Source organism: Triticum urartu, chromosome 5 (genome assembly GCF_003073215.2).
Source record: "Triticum urartu cultivar G1812 chromosome 5, Tu2.1, whole genome shotgun sequence".
NCBI lineage: Eukaryota > Viridiplantae > Streptophyta > Magnoliopsida > Poales > Poaceae > Triticum > Triticum urartu.
The window spans coordinates 552,412,854-552,423,858 of record NC_053026.1 but is presented as its reverse complement, the minus strand read 5'-3'; positions in this window follow the sequence as shown (position 1 = coordinate 552,423,858).

The window sequence follows — 11,005 nt, the reverse complement described above, 5'->3', positions numbered from 1 at the left end:
ACCATGATGTCTCTTATCGAATTACCACGATAATTTATGGGTTAGGCATTAGAGACAACCACATTCACTTTAAATAGGGCACCACGTAATTCCGATGAGATGACACCGTATGAACTATGGTTTAGAGAAACCTAAGCTGTCATTTCTTAAAAGTTTGGGGGTGCGACGCTTATGTGGAAAAGTTTCAGGCCGATAAGCTCGAACCCAAAGCGGATAAATGCATCTTCATAGGACACCCAAAACAGTTGGGTATACCTCCTATCTCAGATTCAAAAGCAATAAAGGATTGTTTCTAGAATCGGGTCCTTTCACGAGGAAAAGTTTCTCTCGAAAGAATTGAGTGGGAGGATGGTGGAGACTTGATGAGGTTATTGAAACGTCACTTCAACTAGTGTGTGGCAGGGCACAGGAAGTTGTTCCTGTGGCACCTACACCAATTGAAGTGGAAGCTTATGATATTGATCATGAGACTTCGGATCAAGTCACTCCCAAACCTCGTGGGATGACAAGGATGCGTACTACTTCAGAGTGGTACGTAATCCTGTCTTGGAAGTCATGTTGCTAGACAACAATGAACCTACGAGCTATGGAGAAGCGATGGTGGGCCTGGATTCCGATAAATGGCTTGAGGCCATATAATCCGAGAGAGGATCCATGTATGAAAACGAAGTGTAGACTTTGGAAGAACTACTTGATGGTCGTAAGGCTGTTGAGTACAGATGTGTTTAAAAGGAAGACGGACAATGATGGTAAATGTCACCATTAAGAAAGCTCGACTTGTCGTTAAGATGTTTTCCGACAAGTTCAAGGAGTTGACTACGATGAGATGAGACTTTCTCACTCGTAGCGATGCTAAGAGTCTGTTGGAATTATATTAGCGATTACTGCATTATTTATGAAATCTTGCAGATAGGATGTCAAAACATTGTTTCCTCGACGATTTTCTTGAGGAAAGGTTGTATGTGATACAACCGGAAGGTTTTGTCAATCCTGAAAGATGCTAATAAGTATGCAAAGCTCCAGCATCCTTCTAAGGACTGGAGTAAGCATCTCGGAGTTGGAATGTATGCTTATGCTTTGATGATGATCAAAGATTTTGGGTTTATACAAAGTTTATGAGAAACTTGTATTTCCAAAGAAGTGAGTGGGAGCACTATAGAATTTCTGATAAGTATATGTTGACATATTGTTGATCAGAAATGACGTAGAATTTCTGGAAAGCATATAGGGTTATTTGGAAAGTGTTTTTCAATGGAAAGCCTGGATTAAGCTACTTGAACATTGAGCATCAAGATCTATAAGGATAGATCAAAACGCTTAAAAGTACTTTCAAATGAGCACATACCTTGACATGATCTTGAAGGTGTTCAAGATGGATCAGTCAAAGAAGGAGTTCTTGCCTGAGTTGTAAGGTATGAAGTTAAGACTTAAAGCTCGACCACGGCAGAATAGAGAGAAAGGATGAAGGTCGTCCCCTATGCTTAAGACATAGGCTCTACAGTATGCTATGCTGTGTACCGCACCTGAAGTGTGCCTTGCCATGAGTCAGTCAAGGGGTACAAGTGTGATCCAAGAATGGATCACAGGACAGCGGTCAAAGTTATCCTTAGTAACTAGTGGACTAAGGAATTTTCTCGATTATGGAGGTGATAAAGAGTTCGACGTAAAGAGTTACGTCGATGCAAGCTTAAACACCTATCCGGATAGCTCTGAGTAGAGATACCGAATACGTATAATGGAGCAACAATTTAGAATAGCTCCAAGTAGAACAGTTATTTGGAATAGCTCCAAATAGAACGTGGTGGCTACATCTAGGAGATGACATAAAGATTTGTAAAGCACACACGGATCTGAAAGGTTCAGACCCGTTGACTAAAACCTCTCTCACAAGCAACATGATCAAACCCAGAACTCATTGAGTGTTAATCACATAGTGATGTGAACTAGATTATTGACTCTAGTAAACTCTTGGGTGTTAGTCACATGGCGATGTGACCTGTGTTTGTTAATCACATGGCGATGTGAACTAGATTATTGACTCTAGTGCAAGTGGGAGACTGTTGGAAATATGCCCTAGAGGCAATAATAAATTGATTATTATTATATTTCCTTGTTCATGATAATCGTTTATTATCCATGCTATAATTGTATTGATAGGAAACTCAGATACATGTGTGGATACATAGACAACACCATGTCCCTAGTGAGCCTCTAGTTGACTAGCTCGTTGATCAATAGATGGTTATGGTTTCCTAACCATGGACATTGGATGTCGTTGATAACGGGATCACATCATTAGGAGAATGATGTGATGGACAAGACCCAATCCTAAGCCTAGCACAAAGATCGTGTAGTTCGTATGCTAAAGCTTTTCTAATGTCAAGTATCATTTCCTTAGACCATGAGATTGTGCAACTCCCGGATACCGTAGGAATGCTTTGGGTGTATCAAACGTCACAACGTAACTGGGTGACTATAAAGGTGCACTACAGGTATCTCCGAAAGTGTCTGTTGGGTTGGCACGAATCGAGACTGGGATTTGTCACTCCGTGTAAGCGGAGAGGTATCTCTGGGCCCACTCGGTAGGACATCATCATATGCGCAATGTGACCAAGGAGTTGATCACGGGATGATGTGTTACGGAACGAGTAAAGAGACTTGCCGGTAACGAGATTGAACTAGGTATTGGATTCCGACGATCGAATCTCGGGCAAGTAACATACCGATAGACAAAGGGAATTGTATACGGGACTGATTAAGTCCTTGACATCGTGGTTCATCCGATGAGATCATCGTGGAACATGTGGGAGCCAACATGGGTATCCAGATCCCGCTGTTGGTTATTGACCGGAGAACGTCTCGGTCATGTCTGCATGTCTCCCGAACCCGTAGGGTCTACACACTTAAGGTTCGATGACGCTAGGGTTATAAAGGAAGGTTGTATGTGGTTACCGAATGTTGTTCGGAATCCCAGATGAGATCCCGGACGTCACGAGGAGTTCCGGAATGGTCCGGAGGTAAAGATTTATATATAGGAAGTCCTGTTTCGGCCATCGGGACAAGTTTCGGGGTCATCGGTATTGTACCGGGACCACCGGAAGGGTCCCGGGGGCCCACCGGGTGGGGCCACCTACCCCGGGGGCCACATGAGCTGTAGGGGGTGCGCCTTGGCCTACATGGGCCAAGGGCACCAGCCCCAAGAGGCCCATGTGCCTGGGGAAACCCTAAAGGAAGAGTCCCAGTAGGGGAAGGCACCTCCTAGATGCCTTGGGGGGGGGAGGACTCCTCCCCTGGCCGCCGCCTCCTTGGAGATTGGATCTCCTAGGGGCTGGCGCACCCCCCCCCTTGGGATCCCTATATATAGTGGGGTAGGAGGGCCTCTCAAACACACCTTTTGCCTTTGGTGCAGCCCCTCCCTCTCTCCCAAGTTCTTCTCCTCTTCTGCGGTGCTTGGCGAAGCCCTGCAGGATTGCCACGCTCCTCCATCACCACCACGCCGTTGTGCTGCTGCTGGATGGAGTCTTCCTCAACCTCTCCCTCTCTCCTTGCTGGATCAAGGCATGGGAGACGTCACCGGGCTGTACGTGTGTTGAACGCGGAGGTGCTGTCCGTTCGGCACTAGGATCATCGGTGATTTGAATCACGACGAGTACGACTTCATCAACCCCGTTCACTTGAACGCTTCCGCTTAGCGATCTACAAGGGTATGTAGATGCACTCTCCTTCCCCTCGTTGCTAGTCTCTCCATAGATAGATCTTGGTGACACGTAGGAAAATTTTGAATTTCTGCTACGTTCCCCAACACGTCATCCCCCACTGTTCCATCGCCATCTCCATCTTTTGGAGTATCCACCATATATATGTCATATGACGAGGTGGCCTTCCAGCGCCCTACAGGTGCTGGTTCCTGTTCGTCTCCTACATCGTCGTCCATGCCGTCGATGTCTTTGGAGCCGAAGTCAAGCATGTCGGTTAGATCGTCGACGGTGGCTACAAAGTGGGTGGTGGGTGGGTTTTGAATTTCCTCATCGTCTGTATCCCACCCTCGCTGACCGTAGTCCGGCCAGGGCTCTCCTGATAGAGAGAGAGACTTAAGAGAATTCAGGATGTCGCCAAAAGGCGAATGCTGAAAGATGTCTGCGGCGGTGAACTCCATTATCGGTGCCCAATCGGATTCGATTGGCAGGGGCGCGGGGGGTTCGGAGTCCGGGGAGGAGTCCGGATCCTCGGAGTCACGGGTCGTGCAGAGTGCGGGGCTAGCGTTCGGCTCGATCGCTTTTGGGATCACAGCCCCCGAGGAGACATCCAACCGCTCATCCTCGATTGGCGCAATAGGCTCCGAGTTAGGGGTCGGAACCGATGCATGTGCGGCCTCCAGGACACTGTCCGGGGGCAGAGCTAGATCATGCCCCTCGAGATAGTGCGGCGCGCTTGGTCGTGGCTCGAACCCGTCGAAGATCAAGTCTCCGCGGGTGTCAGCCGTGTAGTTTAAGCTTCCAAACCTGACTTGATGGCCAGGGGCGTAGCTTTCGATCTGCTCCAGGTGGCCGAGCGAATTGGCCCGCAGAGCGAAGCCGCCGAAGACGAAGATCTGTCCGGGGAGAAAAGTCTCACCCTGGACCACATCGTTGTTGATGATCAAAGGAGCCATCGGGCCTAAAGGCAACGACACAGAGGAACTCTCAATGAAAGCACCAATGTCGGTGTCAAAACCGGTGGATCTCGGGTAGTGGGTCCCGAACTGTGCGTCTAGGCCGGATGGTAACATGAGGCAGGGAACACGATGTTTTACCCAGGTTCGGGCCCTCTTGATGGAGGTAAAACCCTACGTCCTGCTTGATTAATATTGATGATATGGGTAGTACAAGAGTAGATCTACCACGAGATCAAGGAGGCTAAACCCTAGAAGCTAGCCTATGGTATGATTGTTGTATATGGAGTTGATTGCCTACGGACTACAACCCTCCGGTTTATATAGACACCAGATAGGGTTAGGGTTACATAGAGTCGGTTACAATGGTAGGAGATCTTGAATATCTGCATCGCCAAGCTTGCCTTCCACGCCAAGGAAAGTCCCATCCGGACACGGGACGAAGTCTTCAATCTTGTATCTTCATAGTCCAGGAGTCCGGCTGAAGGTATAGTCCGGCTACCCGAACACCCCCTAATCCAGGACTCCCTCACCATCCTTCCAATACGGTTCCATGCCCTGTAGAGGGTTTTTGCTTTTTGGTGTTTGACCCGGGTGTCTGGCGATGATGCACCCTTTTATTTCGGACTGGGTTTGCATTCAGGGCCGGATTATCCCAAAATTTTATTTCGGTTTTCCAGGGGCTTTCCATCGCACAGTACTTTCGTACTATGGACGCCAAGTCAGCGAAGCGTGTAATATCACGGTGACTTATGGCGTTGAGGATTCCCTTGTCCGTGCAATTATTGCAGAAGAATGAAATCGCGTCTTCCTCGCGGCAGTCCTTTATCCTGCTCATAACCAGGAGGAATCTGGCCCAGTAATGATGTATTGTTTCTTCGGGCTCTTGCCTAATTTGGGATAGATTGCTAATGTTCGGGTGGGTGGGTGGAATTAAATCCGAAGCCTCACCCCATCCGAGGCTCAGAGGCCGAGGAATTTCCGAAATCGAAAATTTGGATTCCTGGATGTTGTCCAATGAATCCAGTCCGTCGCCTGACTCTAAGTTCAGGTCTTGAGTGATATCCTCCCCTCCGCGGGTATCTGGCTTGGAGGGATCGGGAATCCGGACGTAGCTAGTCCTTAAGATAGATGAGGGGTCGCCGCACTGTCCCTCTACCACGGCAACGTGATGGGTGACTTGGGGAGAGTTAATCTCTGTCAGATCGGGCTTGGGCCCAATCTGGTCGTAATCCGTAGCGAGTCCCAGGGCGGTTATGCGATCCAAGAGCTCATTTATGGAGGAGAGCTCCATTGGATCTAACTGCTCGGCGAGTTCCGAGATGACATGAAGATTGTTTTCGATGGCTCGAGAGGTCATCGTCGGCGCAGAAGCCGAACAGGCGGTCATAAGAAAACCACCTAGCCGGAGGGTTTGGCCGACAGCCAAAGCTCCCTTAGCAACGGTGCCGTCTTTAAAGACGGGGCGAGGCATCCTTCCTGATGGCGACGACACAGATGAACTCTCAATGAAAGCACCAATGTCGGTGTCAAAACCGGCAGATCTCGGGTAGGGGGTCCCGAACTGTGCGTCTAGGCCGGATGGTAACAGGAGGCAAGGGACACGAAGTTTTACCCAGGTTCGGGCCCTCTCGATGGAGGTAAAACCCTACGTCCTGCTTGATTAATATTGATGATATGGGTAGTACAAGAGTAGATCTACCACGAGATCGGAGAGGCTAAACCCTAGAAGCTAGCCTATCGTATGATTGTTGTTGTGTATGTTGTTCTACGGACTAAAACCCTCCGGTTTATATAGACACCGGAGAGGGTTAGGGTTACACAAAGTCGGTTACAATGGTAGGAGATCTGCATATCCGTATCGCCAAGCTTGCCTTCCACGCCAAGGAAAGTCCCTTCCGGACACGGGACGAAGTCTTAAATCTTGTATCTTCATAGTCCAGGAGTCCGGCTGAAGGTATAGTCCGTCTATCCGAACACCCCCTTATCCAGGACTCCCTCAGTGGCGGTCAGAGACGAGTGATGGTCTTTTCCTACCAATCTATCCCCCTAGGAGCATGCATGTAGTACTTTGTTTCAATAACTAATAGACTTTTGCAATAAGTATGTGAGTTCTTTATGACGAATGTTGAGTCCATGGATTATACGCACTCTCAACCTTTCACCATTGCTAGCCTCTCTAGTACCGCGCAACTTTCGCCGGTACCATAAACCCACCATTTACCTTCCTCAAAACAGCCACCATACCTACCTATTATGGCATTTCCATAGCCATTTTTAGATATATTGCCATGCAACTTTCCACCGTTCCGTTTATTATGACACGCTCCATCATTGTCATATTGCTTTGCATGATCATGTAGTTGACATCGTATTTGTGGCAAAGCCACCATTCATAATTCTTTCATACATGTCACTCATGAGTCATTGCACATCCCGGTACACCGCCGGAGGCATTCATATAGAGTCATATCTTGTTCTAATTATTGATTTGTAATTCTTGAGTTGTAAGTAAATAAAAGTGTGATGATCATCATTATTAGAGCATTGTCCCAGTGAGGAAAGGACGATGGAGACTATGATTCCCCCACAAGTCGGGATGAGACTCCGGACGAAAAATAAAGAAAAAAAGGAGAAAAAAGAGGCCAAAAAAGAGAAGGCCCCAAAAAACAAAAAAAATGAGAGAAAAAGAGAGAAGGGGCAATGCTACTATTCTTTTACCACACTTGTGCTTCAAAGTAGCACCATGATCTTCATGATAGAGAGTCTCCTATGTTGTCACTTTCATATACTAGTGGGAATCTTTCATTATAGAACTTGGCTTGTATATTCCAATGATGGGCTTCCTCAAAATGCCCTAGGTCTTCGTGAGCAAGTGAGTCGGATGCACACCCACTTAGTTTACTTTTGAGCTTTCATACACTTATAGCTCTAGTGCATCCATTGCATGGCAATCCCTACTCACTCACATTGATATCTATTGATGGGCATCTCCATAGCCTGTTGATACGCCTAGTTGATGTGAGACTATCTTCTCCTTTTTGTCTTCTCCACAACCACCATTGTATTCCACCTATAGTGCTATGTCCATGGCTCACGCTCATGTATTGCGTTAAGATTGAAAAAGTTTGAGAACATCAAAAGTATGAAACAATTGCTTGGCTTGTCATCGGGGTTGTGCATGATTTAAATACTTTGTGTGGTGAAGATGGAGCATAGCCAGACTATATGATTTTGTAGGGATAGCTTGCTTTGGCCATGTTATTTTGAGGAGACATGATTGCTTTATTAGTATGCTTGAAGTATTATTATTTTTATGTCAATATTAAACTTTTGTCTTGAATCTTATGGATCTGAACATTCATGCCACAATAAAGAGAATTACTTAGAGAAATATGTTAGGTAGCATTCCACATCAAAAATTCTGTTTTTATCATTTACCTACTCGAGGACGAGCAGGAATTAAGCTTGGGGATGCTTGATACGTCTCCAACGTATCTATAATTTTTGATTGTTCCATGCTATTATATTATCAACCTTGGATGTTTTATGTGCATTTATATGCTATTTTATATGATTTTTGGGACTAACCTATTAACCTAGAGCCTAGTGCCAGTTTCTATTTTTTTTCCTTGTTTTAGAGTATCGCAGAAAAGGAAAATCAAACGGAGTCCAATTGACCTGAAACTTCACGGAACTTATTTTTGGAACGAAGCAGTCCAGGAGACTTGGAGTAGATGTCAGGGAAGATTCGAGGTGGCCACGAGGTAGGGAGGCGCGCCCTACCCCCCTGGGTGCAGCCCCCACCCTCGTGGGCCCCTCGTGGCTCCCCTGACCGACTTCTTTCACCTATATATATCAATATGCCCTAAAACATTAGGGAGCAGAATAGATTGGGAGTTCCACCGCCAGAAGCCTCCGTAGCCACCGAAAACCAATCTAGACTCGTTACGGCACCTAGCCGGAGGGGGGGAATCCCTCTCCGGTGGCCATCTTCATCATCCCGGCGCTCTCCCTGATGAGGAGGGAGTAGTCCACCCTCGGGGCTGAGGGTATGTACCAGTAGCTATGTGTTCGATCTCTCTCTCTCTCTCGTGTTCCTGAGGTGGTATGATCTTGATGTATCGCGAGCTTTGATATTATAGTTGGATCTTATGGTGTTTCTCCCCCTCTACTCTTTTGTGATGAATTGAGTTTTCCCTTTGAAGTTATCTTATTGGATTGAGTCTTTAAGGATTTGAGAACACTTGATGTATGTCTTGCACGTGCTTATCTGTGGTGACAATGGGATGTCATGTGATCCACTTGATGTATGTTTTGGTGATCAACTTGCGAGTTCCGTGACCTCGTGAACTTATGCATAGGGGTTGGCACACGTTTTCGTCTTGACTCTCCGGTAGAAACTTTGGGGCACTCTTTGAAGTACTTTGTGTTGGTTTGAATAGATGAATCTGAGATTGTGTGATGCATATCGTATAATCATACCCACGGATACTTGAGGTGACATTGGAGTATCTAGGTGACATTAGGGTTTTGGATGATTTGTGTCTTAAGGTGTTATTCTAGTGCGAACTCTATGATAGATCAAACGGAAAGAATAGCTTCATGGTATTTTACTACAGACTCTTGAATAGATCGATCAGAAAGGATAACTTCGAGGTGGTTTCGTACCCTACCATAATCTCTTCGTTTGTTCTCCACTATTAGTGACTTTGGAGTGACTCTTTGTTGCATGTTGAGGGATAGTTATATGATCCAATTATGTTATTATTGTTGAGAAAACTTGCACTAGTGAAAGTATGAACCCTAGGACTTGTTTCAACACATTGCAATACCGTTTGTGCTCACATTTATCATTAGTTACCTTGCTGTTTTTATATTTTCAGATTACAAAAACATTTATCTACCATCCATATTGCACTTGTATCACCATCTCTTCGCCGAACTAGTGCACCTATACAATTTACCATTGTATTGGGTGTGTTGGGGACACAAGAGACTCTTTGTTATTTGGTTGCAGGGTTGTTTGAGAGAGACCATCTTCATCCTACGCCTCCCACGGATTGATAAACCTTAGGTCATCCACTTGAGGGAAATTTTCTACTGTCCTACAAACCTCTGCACTTGGAGGCCCAACAACGTCTACAAGAAGGTTGTGTAGTAGACATCACGGACCCTACGGGTTCGAGAACTATGTAGACATGACCGAGACACATCTCCGGTCAATAACCAATAGCGGAACCTGGATGCTCATGTTGGTTCCTACATATTTTACAAAGATCTTTATTGGTCAAACAGCATAACAACATATGTTGTTCCCTTTGTCATCGGTATGTTACTTGCCTGAGATACGATCGTTGGTATCATCATACCTAGTTCAATCTCGTTACCGGCAAGTCTCTTTACTCGTTCCGTAATGCATCATCCCGCAACTAACTCATTAGTCACATTGCTTGCAAGGCTTATAGTGATGTGCATTACCGAGAGGGCCCAGAGATACCTCTCCGAAAATCGGAGTGACAAATCCTAATCTCGATCTATGCCAACTCAACAAACACCATCGAAGACACCTGTAGAGCATCTTTATAATCACCCAGTTACATTGTGACGTTTGATAGCACACTAAGTGTTCCTCCGGTATTCGGGAGTTGCAGAATCTCATAGTCATAGGAACAATTATAAGTCATGAAGAAAGCAATAGCAATAAACTAAATGATCATAGTGCTAAGCTAATGGATGGGTCTAGTCCATCACATCATTCTCTAATGATGTGATCCCATTCATCAAATGACAACACATGTCTATGGCTAGGAAACTTAACCATCTTTGATTAACGAGCTAGTCAAGTAGAGGCATACTAGGTCACTCTGTTTGTCTATGTATTCACACATGTACTAAGTTTCCGGTTAATACAATTCTAGCATGAATAATAAACATTTATCATGATATAAGGAAATATAAATAACAACTTTATTATTGCCTCTAGGGCATATTTCCTTCACATACTTTCACTAGTGTAATCAACATAATTGAACATCATGGTAATCCCTCAAAGTGCAGAAAATAATCACTCCAAAGTTTTTATTTCTGTCGGAGAAAGTAGGATGAAATCGCGTAGGTAGCAAACCACCTCAAAGTTGTGTTTCCAATCAATCTATTGAACCACCCCCAAAGTGTAATGGATAACCCTGGAGATCGTACTACGACAAGACCATAATATAGATCGTTCAACCTTTATGCCTAAATTACCCCAATGTCACCATAGGTATCCGCAATTTAATTAGTAGACATGCATCAAGTAATCTCAAATCTAAAATATTCAATCCAACATAAAGAAACTTCAAAGAGTAAGAC